This window comes from Meleagris gallopavo, chromosome 8 (assembly GCF_000146605.3).
Source record: "Meleagris gallopavo isolate NT-WF06-2002-E0010 breed Aviagen turkey brand Nicholas breeding stock chromosome 8, Turkey_5.1, whole genome shotgun sequence".
In the NCBI taxonomy this organism is placed as follows: Eukaryota; Metazoa; Chordata; class Aves; order Galliformes; family Phasianidae; genus Meleagris; species Meleagris gallopavo.
Window position 1 is genome coordinate 1134638 of NC_015018.2, and position 14271 is coordinate 1148908.

The following is a 14271-nucleotide window of genomic DNA, read 5'->3' on the forward strand; positions in this document are numbered from 1 at the left end:
AAAAGTGCTAATTGTTCCCTAGTCTGACATCTAGGAATACAGAATTATGGGATCTTCTATATTTATTAAGCTCTAAGAACATGCATTCTGCCTTGTGCTGACAGAATATGCACAAATGTCCATTTGAATGCAGTGAGAGTTGTTTGCTTAGAACAGCTGCTCTTTGAGGTGAGAAGTATTTGAGGAAAAGGATAATATTTCCATGATGAAAGAAACACCACTTTTAAGAGGATGGTTCTAACAGGGAAACAGACTGTGTCCTAGCTGATCTATCTGTATCTATCTACACATTTCAAGCATTCTTGCATACACAGACACAGTTATTCAGCAGTGGCTGCATAATGCTTCCATCCATATTTTTACTTTATTTTATTCAGTTTTTCCCTTTGCAAGAGAAAATTTCTCTCTTAAGAATGACTCTGTTCTTTCACATTCAGTACCAGCAAACTAATTTTCTCTATTTTGCTTTCTTAATACAGAGTCTAAGCAAATAGCCTAGTTGAAGTAGCCTCATTTTAAATGTTTCTTAGTTTGAGTGATTATTTATTATACACACAATAAGGAAAAGAATGTAAAACAAAAGAAATCAATGTATGAAAGTACAACTAACAGACATTTATGTGGCAAGACTGAAAAATTTGCAAGGTAAAGTTCTCTGTAATCTTGCAAGTAGTCAAAATACCTTCAAATGTCTTTCAGACCCAAGAAAGAACATCTGCACTCCTCAAAATTCAGGAAAAATGAGCCAGGGCTGATACACTGCCTGTATGCAGACACTGAAAGTTGGTCACTTTTAAAAGTCCAAAATAACTGCAAGCATGATAGCTTTTTATTTGTCAGTCCAATGAAACCAGTCATTCAGTAAGAGAGGAGATTTTTCTAAGCTTTAAAAAAAGTCTTCAAGGTGTTTACACACCTTCCCTGATCACCACTTGAGACGCGTGTTTCCACTGCTGCAGGCCAGCATTTTATACTCTCTCCCTTCTACACACATGCATATCTCTAAGACTACCAATGGAAAAGGATGCAACAGAGGCATGAACACACATTTACATGAGTATCCTTATTGTTCTCTCCTCCATAGCACAGGGTTTTTTTTTTTCCTAAATTTTTGGTCCACACCTGTGTTATGATAACAGCAGACTCCAGCTGACTCAACGACTGCGCATGATTCAGCTCACATCTAAACTTGATGCTTATGCTTCTCTCTTTGAAAGGTATTTAATTTTTCCATCATCCTTCATGATGAATAATGGGTATTTCTTATCTTGGAAGGTTCTCATTTGCATTCAAACTTGCATCTTAAGCTCATCAATAATACTAATTTACACTTACTTAGCACATTTAATCTGAAGAACATAAAATACTTTATAATTGGCAAATGACTAAGCTTTACAACATCTCCCAAAGGTGAAAAGTATTTCATTCACAGAGGGCCTGGTCTCTATTACGAAATACTACCATGTACACAGCCTGTTTCTTGTGAACAGTAAGAACTTAAAGTATAACATTAAACTGTGCATAGATATTTATATAGAGATTAGTTTGTTGGGTTCAGCACCACATTAGAAAAAGATTTCAGCACATTACATCATTTTGCCCTGTCAATGGTATCATATTTAACGCAGCAGTTCTCAGCCAAGTTCAGACTTGGTACATTTGTTAACTCAATCCAGGGTTACAGGAGGGTGAAGAGAGGCAGGTGAAGCTGAGTCAAGGACATATTGGGAATCAGTTTTGGTATTTTAAATTTGGTTAAAATTTGTTATTTTTTTCCTTCTAAAGTTCATGCACCAGATGTAAAACCTGCTTCTTTTGTGCTAGATTCTGGGGGGGGCGGGGATGTCATGAAAATTTTCACATGAAGGACATACAGTGATTATTTTTTTCTTTTTTCCCCCTGTTCTCAAGGCTTAAAGTATATTGTTTCTCAGAGCGCTTTATATTTTCCCTGAAAGCGTAGAGACAAGAGGAAAAAGAGGAGGATAATTCTCCTAATTTACACTACAAAAATTCTAGAGCCTGATAGTAGCACCATTCACTGCTTGACTCCCTAGAAAAAGGAAGAGTTTCAGTGTAACTGTTTCTTTGATCTTGATCTTAGTTAAAAAGAAAACGTCCAGATAAAATCTGATAAAAGCAGTCCAGCATTTTCTGTGCAGGCACTCCACTCTGTGTTGGGCTACAGCATGGCTGAAAATCAAATGACACTGCAGCTTGGCACCTGTGTTTGGCAGTCTTCCCAGCACAACAGCTTCTGTACTCCTGGACAGAGGCATGGCATAGGACATGGAAGGAATGCGAGTGCCATGCAAGTTCTCCTTGGCTCTAGAAAGCATGATCCTAATAGATAGCTTGCTTTTCCAGAAGGGACTCTAAGAGCTGTTCATTTGCATTTTACTATTAAGAGTATCACTTTCTAAGCCTCTTTTTTTGTACCGTACAGGTACACAAAGGAGCCACAAACAAAAACCTTAACAGTTAGTGAGAATAGATATTTAAGATTTGCTAACAGTCTTTGCAATTAAATTTTGTTCTTTTTTCTTTTGGGTTAACTGCACCTGCTGCTTCCCTCAAGTGCCTGTACGCCAATGCATGTAGCATGGGAAATAAACAGGATGTGCTGGAGATCTGCGTACATTCACAGGTCCATGATCTCACTGCAATCATGGAGACATGGCGGGACAGCTCACATGACTTAAATGCCTTTTTTAGAAAGACAGGCTGGGGAAGTGAGGTGGAGGAACCTGCTTTTCAGGAGGTTGGACTGGATGATCTCTAGAGGTCCCTTCCAACCCCTATAATTACGTGATTCCTGTAGTACCTCATTTGAGTAAATGATTAGTTTGGGCTTTTTGCTTCTATTTTTCCCAGACAATTTTGTTGTTAAGTAGATAAACATCTGCTTGTGCTACATACAATTAAACTGTTTGTGAAATAGTTAGTGTTTTCTGTACATATTCATGTCACAAAATCTATGGCAGCCACAGCAACCTAAAACCAAAGATATAATCTAGAAATATCACAAAGAGCCAGACACAAAAAAACTTTTCTGGTGAAGCTAATGCAAATAATCTCCAAGTTGACATTCAGACACCTTGGCTAGGATTACTTTTCCATCACTGAATCCTACTTTTTTCTTTCTTTCTTTTTTTACGCCTTCTGAATGTCAGAGCTTTGGATGCCATGTTTCACTTGAAACATGTCATTTCACACCAGGAGAGGGACATTTGTCATAGTTATGCATAAAAGATGTCTCTTTTCCATGGTAATTTATGAAAGAAATTAAGCCTGTGGTAACTTTGCTGTGTAATCACTTGTTAGTGCTTTCCTACACTACCGTGGTAATGAAATGAAAGATACACAAATGTAGGAAAGCAGTTTTTACACTGTTACCATCCATACAAGAACATGATTACTTCTTGTCATAAAGTGTTCTTGTAATATCAGATTTAACAGACACGATACCCAGGTTTTGCTGGCTTGTTCAGATCATCAGTTTAGTTTATTGACAGACACCAACTATTCCTCTCAGGGATTATTTCCTATCTCACCATCCATTTGTAAAGGTTTATCAGCAATTCTTTTTCCATCTGCGAGCTCACAGAATTGGTACCGCAAAGGAATAGGATGCTGATGGAGTTGAACCCTGAGAAGATTATAACCAGATTATGTCCAAAACCAAAAGAGCTAAAGGGAGAACACGCTATTCACTGTTGAATTGTACATATAGAATATCTAAATACTACTTAGCTGTTACTAATTAGCAGTACCTAATAGTACACCTAAACCAGGTGCTCATTACTAATTTTGAATAATAATTCTAAATTTTTCCTTCAGTCTAGATTAGGTATACATGACATTAAACTGCAATAACTGAAGTGGTATAAAGACAAGGTGTTAAGGTAGTAAAATAGAGCTGTATTTACAAGCAAAACTGTATGCCGCATGAATGTAATAAAATTTGTGTGAAGAGGCAGTATTTCACAGTTTATTGACCATTCAAAAAAGAATTACACTGCCTACAGTCTTATCAAGGCAGACACAGAGATGTCAATATAGAACAATGAGGGGAGTGAGTGAAAGGACTCTTTGCATTCTACAAAGGTCAGGTAGTCATGCCCACTGCATGATAGTGGAATTGTGAAATGAAGAAAGCATGACTTTGGAAGAAAATGGAGAAGCTGACTCAAACAAGGATATTAGCATAATTAAGCCTAAAGGGGAAGTTACTTTATTATGCTTTTAGAATCTTCCCTCAGATAATTTTATGTTGCCTACTTGCAAGAGAAAACTTTGAACAAAAGAAAAAAAATTATATTTGCTGCATATCTTGTATTGCATCTAGTGTCTTAATTAAAAATCATCAGACCTTAGTGCTCACAATTCAAGCAGTTCTATTTTCACACACTTTATATTCACTTGGCCTTATTTTTAAAAGCAACCAGTAAAATTGTACTCCACAACCTATCCTGCACTGCAGGGTTATGTGAACAAACTAGCTCCCTGAACCCTGGGTTACCATGATTTACAATTCAAAATGAAAATGTTCTGCCAAAATTAGCTAGTTGTTAATTGTATTTCAACAAATGGGACTCTTGTGGGAAAAAAAAGTGTGAAGATAATTATTTATGGTCTTAATTACTTATGTAACGTCAAAGACATGCAAAAAAAGAAAAATTAAAAAAATAGCCAAACCCTACAATTGAGAAGTAAAAAGTATAGCCTATGCCCTGAGGATTCTGTTTTCTCCAAAATATAAGTGTGCACAATTGCAGCATTTCACACCATCATGTGATTTAGTGGAAATTGCATTTGAAAGTAAATAAAAAGTCAGGAGATAATTATTGTTATTGCTTGAAAGAAAAACTAAATTCATTTAAAAAAAAAAGCTTTTGAAGGGGTGAAATAATTTTCAAAGATTTCACTCAAATTTGACTCAGCAATGATTTAATTCATTAATTAAGCATTAATTAGTAGGCTTTGAATTAAACCCTTAGACTTTCCGTTTTGAAAGAGCAGGTTTCATTTAAAAACTGACCTGAGTTACGGAATAAAAATCCACATGAAAACAATGAATGGGAATAAAACAAAAGAAAGGTTTACAGATGACCTTAAGAGTAAGAGTTTGTTCAGCCACAAATGAACTGTACAGATACAGTTCTCAAGATTTTACTTGATTTTCTAATGCAGCCATTCAGCTGAGCAATCCACTATTCATTCAACTCTGTTAATAAATTATTCCATACGAATTTAGCAGCTAAATTGTTCTTCTATTTTGCTATCAAGATTCTTGTACCACCTTGTACTGATATGATAATTAATTAATTTTACATCATCCAATCAAGTGCCCCTTGAGAAAGTAAAGAGGATGGAGAAATTGTTGAAATTTTTATACACAGATTTCAAATAAAGTTATAAAATATAACTGCAATAATGATAGCATCACTCTTCTTACTGACAGGTAAACTCCAGTTACATGACTGTTCTGAGAGTAGGTAGTACAGTCCTGGTGAAAGGAAAGAAAAAAATAAATGCAGCATTTTGAAGTAGGGCATCTTGCTATATTTGTTTTCCAAACAACAGCAAATAAAAATCTTGCATTTAATATAATCTAAATATTAAGAGTCAAATCTAATTTTTCTACACAGTTGTTTTTCACATATGCAGACTGTACTGACGCAATAAATCCAAAACCATTACTGGTAGGTTGACCATAACATATCTTGTGCGTATTCACTCTGATAATTGATAGCAATCTTTTTCACATGAAAAAGCAGCACTATCAGTATTTTTTGCAGATACAACCCGGGACAGCACAAGCACTTCTACCAGGATACAGCATCCTTTTCATAATTCCAAGCTGCATGCTGTAGTGATCGTGGAGCTGGGGCTCCCACACACTGCTATAGGCTTTGTCCTGTGCAAGGGATTGTTTTAGAGCACTGTGGAGTGCAAGAAAGCTGTTGCATGCAGTTAGCAGGCTGCCTCATTAAGAGGCCTTTTTCCCAAACACTAGGAAATACACATCTCTTACAGCCTGCTACTCGAGCTGCCTCACCGCTCATCCGCCCAGGTTCTGTTACAAGAATCTGTGGGGAACAACCGAGCAAAGAATGTCAGAGACAGATGGCACCATTTCATATTTCTTACAGACAGATTCTCTACAGTTTCTGACGTTTGCTGACTGCTTCCTTTTACAACTCCCCCAGCCCATCCACTGTCTCTTCAGCGCTCCCTCCTGTCTTCAGTTAATTGCTTCAAGTTTAATCCCTACTTTTGCACTTTCAGCAATAGTGCTGCCCGTCCCTGGCAGTCAGCCACAGTGTATAATACAGCAAACTCCTTTCTGTGTCCAGTCATCATCTCTGCCAGCAACAATAACACAACAGGAAGAAGAATGAAAACAACAGAGAAATACATCTAAAAAAGAATGAAGTATGAACACAGCACCGGAAAGTCATAGTATATCACAAAATTAATTCAGATCTCTACTGGTGCAAGATACTCTTAAATACAGAATGATCACAATACAGTTTCAATCTGCTTCTTGTGAGTGCTCCTTCATGTCTGCCTATCTATATAATTCTCGGAGAACCAGAAAATAGCAACTTACCTAGCAGATACCTCAATGCTGTCAAAACCAAAGACTGCTCAGCTTTTCAGCACGTTCCAGCACTTAGCAGTCACACCATTACCTATAAGCAATGTCGATTAGTGTTAGCATATTCAGTTCAGTATTAAATCACAAGAGAAAGCGTTTTACGCTTTTCATTTTACCTTGTACAATCTTCAAACTAGAAGTTTATTGTTACATTTTAAAAAACCTTAATCCTTTAAGATTCTCATTAATCTGCAAGTTAGCACAGTCTGGTTTCTTATTATTAATTCAGCATTTTCTATTAATACATAAATGTCTGCACACACATGCATAGGTGTATATATACACACACACTGCTTAATGTGTATGCAAAAACATGCTCACACACATTGTTCTTGTAACACTGTTTGACACTGCTTTCTCCTTAACCGAGCAGCTAAATAAGGAAAGGTGATGTGCAGTTCTGTACAGAGATGCAAAGGGTTTAGTGTGTTTGGATCCACATGAAAGCCACTGAGTCAAGGATAGAAGGCATATTAATGAGCTCAGCACCACATTAAGATGATTACACAACTACATATCAATTAAAGACTGTTTATCAGCAGAAATTAAGAAGACATACGTGACCATCCTACTGCCACTCTGCCATTTAATTATTTGTTCCTGTATGTTTGGAATTCTCTATTCTTTAATAAAGTTATAGGCTGAATGATTTCTGACAGAATACAGAGATATAAAATTCCTCATCTGCCATTCGTTAATGGGCATGGGTAAGTATCCGACATTCCAAATTTAAGCTATACTGACTAGTTTCAACTGTCCTCTAGGACAGCACTGTAGATTGTGAATTCCTCTTGTTGGAGATCACGTAAATTAGATGTCTTTTTCCCCCCATCAATTAACCTTTATTGTCGTGCTTCCCTGAGCCAATCTTGAACAGTTGGCGGTTTATGGCCCAGGCAGTTTCTTCTGTTGTATTTCTTATATGTGCCAATAGAAGGCAGAAAAATATGACTAGCTCTCTAAAGGAAATCTCCTCAGTGATATAAAATACATTGTAATTACTTTTAAAAAAAAACAACTGCAAAATACAGTAAATCATCTAATAATTTTACTTTTAAAAATAATTTCTGAAAGGATAATTTACAATCCAATAGATGGCTACAGATGCTTCTCAGCAGTATAATAATATAAAGTAGCTTAAAAAAACTCAACAGCCATTTAAAAGAGCTGGATGCCAAGATTTTAAAAACTGAGTGTAAATCCACAACCGTTCTTTAGAACTGCATATTTTTCAATTGTATTCACTGCATATGGTCAAATTCCTGAGCTAACTAGTAGCTAATTTTGCAGGAATTAGAAAGATGTTTTTTAAACCTGATGCTGTGTTTAGCAGGCAGTTTCATCGTTATAGGAAATCGTTATCACCTTCCATGAATCTTCATGCAGAAAGTTTTTCACTTATCATTATTCACAGGAGGTATTTTAATATGGCCCACTGGTATATAGGAGGTATTTCAATGAGCATCTCCTTGTCTGTATTCGTATATAACCCAGAATATGGTCACCAATATGTTGCATAGGTCTGATGAAAGCTTATCACCGGAACTGAAAACAGACAGCATGAAGGTCCTTCAGGACACAGCCAACTTCTTTAAAAATGTGCAGCAAAACTGAAAATGGTTTGTTTCAGAAGAGCTGTATTTTACACCAAATAAAAATTCATATAAACATTTCAGTTGTCACGTGTGTATGGGAGATGCTGGTTGGAAACTGGACTAAAGGCAACGCAAATATGATCCTTAAGCTTACAAGGCCAGTGTCATTAAGTAGAGCTATTAGTGGCATTCACTGTCTACAAACAAAGCAAAGATCGGGGCAGGGAAATGAAATGTAACTGCCAAAGAACCGTTCCAGAAATGAGTCATCATAAACATCTACATCTGTAATCTAGAAAACCCGAATTGGTGCACCTGCTATTCAGAACAGAGGGTAGAAAATGTGTTGCTATTTACTTTGAATCTTCAGCTTTACTGGCAAGAGAAACTAGACAGCTAGGCATTTATTTGTGAACCCTAGGCCAGGATTACACAAAAGCTGGCCTTTGTCTTACTACACTTTACTTCTTATGACTAGCTGTGTTTTATTATTAACTATGTTAACATGGGCCAAAGTTAACCAACTCCATAGTGGCAGTAAATCCAGTACAGGCTGGGATAAGCTTACACTTCTACAATTAAGTGCATTGCAGAATTCTCTCTCAGGAACAGAAATAAGGAATGTTTCCTATCAAAATCCAGATGCCAGGTTTGAAAGAATTACTACACCAGGTTGTAAGAAAGTCTAGTCCAACAATTATGAAGCAGTGCTCGTCTAGCAAGAAGCAGATATCAGATGTTCTTTACTGCTGTAGACCCATAAGAAATCCAAAACTGGGAATAAAACTTTTATGAAAAGCAAACATGAATGTCTGTACATAAATAGGAAAATGCCTCTCTGAATACAGCGCCCTGAAAATCTAGGTCTAGATTTCTCAGACATCCCAGTGCATGATGTATTTATCAAACTTCAAATACAGAGTGTGCTTAATTTAAACTGCAGTGATAGCTACAGTTGCTCAAATACTTTATAACAATCACAGAATCACAAAATTGTAGGGGTTGGAAGGGACCTCTAGAGATCATCGAGACCAACCCCCCCTGCCAAAGCAGGTTCCCTACACCAGGTCGCACAGGTAGACGTCCAGGCGAGACTTGAATATCTCCAGAGAAGGAGACTCCACAACCTCCCTGGGCAGCCTGTTCCAGTGCTCCGTCACCTCACCGTGAAGAAGTTCTTACGCACATTCGTGCGAAACTTCCTGTGCTGCAGCTGATGTCCGTTTCCCCTCGTCCTGTCTCCACGTACCACTGAAAAGAGACTGGCCTCACCGCTATGGCCGCCACACCTCAGATATTTATAAACCTGGATCAGGTCCCCTCTCAGGCTTCTTTTCTCAAGGCTAAACAGACCCAGTTCACTTAGCCTTTCTTCATAGGGGAGATGCTCCAGGCCCTTCACCATCTTTGTGGCCCTCCGCTGGACTCTTTCCAAGAGATCCCTGTCTTTCTTGTATTGGGGAGCCCAGAACTGGACACAGTACTCCAGATGAGGCCTTACCAGGGCAGAGTACAAACAATACCTACAGATGTGTATTGTGAGCCAACCACATAAAAAACATTTCTTTAAATAAATGTTGTTTGCCCTTAAAATAATAAAATAAAAAATCATTCTGTTGGTTTAAATTTCCCAAGAACTTTAAAAATATAATAATAATCTATAGATACACAACTCCCTCTCCTGTTATTTTCATTTTAAGCAGGTTTTGAGTCTTTAATCTTATAGTTTCCAGGTTATTTCTGAAATCTTCAAGGTAAAAATCTTCAAATGTTTAATGGAAACTAAGGTCCTCAAGTTATGCCATTGTGCTGGGACCTGAAGGGTTAAGAAAAACAGCCTATAATTCTGAGCTTCCTAATAAAAGAATTGTCAACACCAGTGATCTTAGTAAGAAAAAATTAAAGCAAGGCCCAGAGGAAGATGAGATACCAAGTAATAGAAATACCACGTAATAGAGGAAAGAAAGGAGAAAACATCATCAGGGAAAGAATCCTGCGTAACTTATGGCAGTCTGATCTTAATGGCATTATTTGAAGAGACAATAAAGCTTATTGGTTTTACAGCTCAAACTTTAAAAGAACTTAAAAGCACATACAGGCCTTCTAGCACTAGTAGCCTCACTGAAATGATATCTCTCCGACTTCTGCTTTTCAGCTCTGTTATTTTTTCAAGATATTATTAAATTATGTACTACAGTCTAGCTCAGTCTATTTCATTAAAACTTACAGAACTCTGCAAACATATTTTCTTTTTTTCAGCTTCTAAGGAAGCAAAGAGTTTGGCCAAATAGATGTTAGTTTGGAAAGTCTGACATCCCACCTGGTACTCTGGAAGTGTAAAAACTGTGTGACATCACTGGGCAATGCCATTAAATACATGCAACAGCACAGGCTCTGAATACAGCAATAACTATCACTCAGTGCAAATACTCTACTGCTCAGTATTCCACATTTCTGCCCCCACTGCTTCCTGCTGCACCCAGTGTCTGGCTGTACAATATTCCTACTCCTATTCCTTGTATAATAAACTCTTCTTTCCTCATCAGTGAATATGCATTCTACATTTCTCACTTCTAGCTCAGTAATTACTGTGTTTCCATAACATCACAACAAGTTGCATCACAACAAGTTGTATACAGTACATGTGGTATGTCCAGTAGAACAGCTTATTAACTTATTAATTACTTTTTATTTTTTCCTTAACCTAGTCCAAAAAAAGTAGTTTCGTTTGCAACAGTCAGCACATCCTTGGAGTATATTTCAATCGCACAACAGTTTAATAACAGCTCTTCAGGCAAAACAATATGTTCTCCATGTCTTAATTCTGCTACGCTGCGTCACTGCAATTCTAACACAGCATCAGGAGAGCAGGAGGTAGCAGATCACAACCTCAACAAGGACACAAGGAATGATTTTTTAAATCATTTTGCTATTATGACCTAATGCATGAAGAAACTCTCCGGTCCTGAGGGAAATGACTCCTGAAACATGAGATTGGATCATCATATTCGTTACCTAATAGGGAATTTTGTGGTTCTCAACAAGAAGTGTCCTCACCTCCTGAGTTAGTACTCATCCACCCCCAAACCTATCAAACACATCAGGGCAATTTGTGTGATTTCTCTTTCCTTATCATTTGCATAGCACCAGTGTAACACTGCAGTCAAGCTATTTTTTACTGGAGAGTTGCCTTGTAAGTGAGAGATGAAGAAGAAAAAAAAGCAAAACAAACAAACAAACTTTAGGTATCCTGTCAGATTTCTTGCTGCAGCTGAACTGCTCTCCATTAACGTGCAGTTCTTTTCTTCAGAGGGCTCCATTCTTTTCAGACCTTATTTACTTCTATTGCATCACCAGAAATATCAGATGCATTCAAAATCTTTCATTACATTTAACTATGTACTCTTACTTTCGTATTAAGAGATCACTAATTTAGTATTTGCATATATTTTTACTTTATTAAAGCCTCAGAAAACAGTATTACATTTTCCGTATGCTTTTAACTCTATTCTCGCTCAATGCCTTCCATTATTTAATTTTTGTTACACCATTCTCTCTGGTAACACAAAGATTCCTTTTGATCTCACTTTTCTCATTCTATCAGTGTTCTCCTTTGCAGCAGTACAGTGCTAGGCTTTGAGAACTCAGTAATTTCTCTGTTACTTTAATGAATTCTAAGTTGCTGTGGGGTGATTTTTCTGCAGTTCATGCCATGGTTAATTGCTGTAATAGTTCTCTTTCTTGCATTATTTATACCCCCCATGTTACAGTGCTCTAATTCTAATAGCGCTTAAATTAGACCATTACGGGTCACTGGTACACCTGCTAAACTAAATGCTTTAGGCCAGAGATTTTAAGCTAAACGAGGACTCTTAGATGTAGCTATCTGTTTTAAGACTTGAGAGCCAAATCTATCTTCTTACCAGAAGGTAATCACCAACTGTAATTTTGGTAATTTTTACTTTTTTTTTTTTTTTTTTTACTCTTTTTTGCTCTTTTAAGGGTAAGAATGTGCCATTTTTCCTATTTTAATACTACTGACTCTGTTCTTTATGCCCTCCTTAGGCTGATCCTTTTTAATTCATTTCCTCCAGTGAAGGATGCAAACATTCTCTTCATTTTCTGTTATTAATCTTTCATTAATCCATGCAAACTTCGACAAAATGTATTGCAGTTTCCCTCTGTGAAGATATAAATGGTTCTCTGTTTGCTGTAATATCCACTAAGTCATGATGACAAAGCTGCAGATAGAATAATATGCTGTCTGCTTGGGAGCACACCCACACAATAGCATAAGTAATATAAACCATACAAAATAACTTGTAAAAAAGATATATTCTTAAAAAATCTTCATCAGTAAATAAAGACGTTCTTTGTGTAAAGTGAGACTATTCATACAAAGTGTTTGATTCTATGAAACCTAAGGATATCGAATTCATCTCAGTCTTCAGATTCTGAGCATTCCCTTTTACACAGTAATGGATGAGGTGCACTCTCATCATTTTCCATCCAAGACCAGGTATCACCCCAGGAATCCTCAATCCTGTGCCGCTGAAATGGCCTTCCTGGTCAACTGAGAGAAGGGTTTTAATCACACCAGCTCTGTCAGTAATAGGAATAATCTGGCTTGAAATGATTAGACACAGAAAATTGGAGGGCCAAAATCTGCTGTTATAGTCTAAGTAGAAGCTCAATTATTTTAATTCTGATGAACTTTGCTAAGAATGTTTTTGCAAATTAAGAATATGCTACGAGGCTCTGATCTCTTTTTTTATAAGCTCTGCACTACATATGTATATGCTGCCCTTTAAATCTATTAGATATTGATTTTCCTAGTTTCACAAGTGCCAATGACAGCAAGACGTGCTATTTTTCTTTTCATATTCAATAGCTGCAGCTTTGTAAAGTGTCTTGAATTTTGTAATTGATAATGAACCAAAATAAATCTGAAAAAGAATTTGTAATGTATAAGTGATCAAATATAAAAAAAAGTGTTTTGCTTCAAATCTGCTACACAACTTTTTATTATTGCTGGTTTAAAAAAAAAAGTCTCCTACATAAAGATTGAGAAAATGTTCCTGTTTCATCCACACGATTGGTAAGGTTAACCATGTGAAAACAGCAGCTCAAACAAAACAAGATTGTGGAACTGAACCACTCACTTTTTAATCACCTGTGTGTGTATTGTCTCTGAGAAATAAAGAGGGAAACAGAAGTCCAGAGAAACGCAAATATTTTCAGTGACGGCAGTCATCATGGCCTAAAATTAGTACATCATTCTATGACTCCATAAAAAACAAATGCACACATTCCAGTATTGCTATCTGCTAAGTCAACACAAATGCCTTTTAAAGCAGTTTGTCATCATCTTAATAAAACACCAAAATGAAATCTCACTCAGCTCCAGAAGATTTAGGAAATGTTTTGTTACATCCAGATTGGATTACAGTAATTCTTTGTTTGGAGATCTTCCAGTACCACGTCTACAGATATTGCAACAGGACCAAAACACAATAATCAGGAAATCTCCATTTGGGGGAATAGAACTTCTCCTATAACTCAATTTTCTCAAAATTTTATTCTGCCACAATTTAAAAATTACTCCTTACAGATTTTGTTGCAGACTCTGATGTGCCTGAGACTAGAACGTAGGAAGAAATTTCCTAAATTTTACAGTTCTTAGTATTTCCTAGAGACAATAAATGTCAGATACTCAGAAAACATAAGACGCCATTTAAAAAAAAAACAAAACACAAGTGTGTTTGTGTGCATGTACATTTCATAGAATCATAGAATGTTTTGAGATGAAAAGGACCTTAAAGATCATCTAATTCCAATCCCCCTGCCATGGGTAGTTCCCACGCAAACTACACAAAAATGTGCATGTAGAGTTGAAAACTATTCATAAATATAAATAAACCCTGCAGCAGGGAGGTTGGAGCTCGATGATCCTTGAGGTCCCTTCCAACCCAAGTCAGTGCATGATCTCATGATTCTATATATATTTTATAT

At 36.7% G+C, this 14271-nt stretch overlaps 1 long non-coding RNA gene across 1 annotated transcript in view; it reads right to left on the reverse strand.

Annotated features, from left to right (window-relative positions):
- Positions 1-5512: 5512 nt before the first annotated feature.
- Positions 5513-14271, reverse strand: part of LOC109368973 — a 26259-nt gene continuing 17500 nt past the window's right edge. Inside the window, exons 2-3 of the long non-coding RNA XR_004160573.1 lie at positions 6617-6698; positions 5513-6092 (exon numbers count right to left, since the gene is read on the reverse strand). This is a non-coding gene — a long non-coding RNA (uncharacterized LOC109368973). The remainder of the gene's footprint in view (positions 6093-6616; positions 6699-14271) is intronic.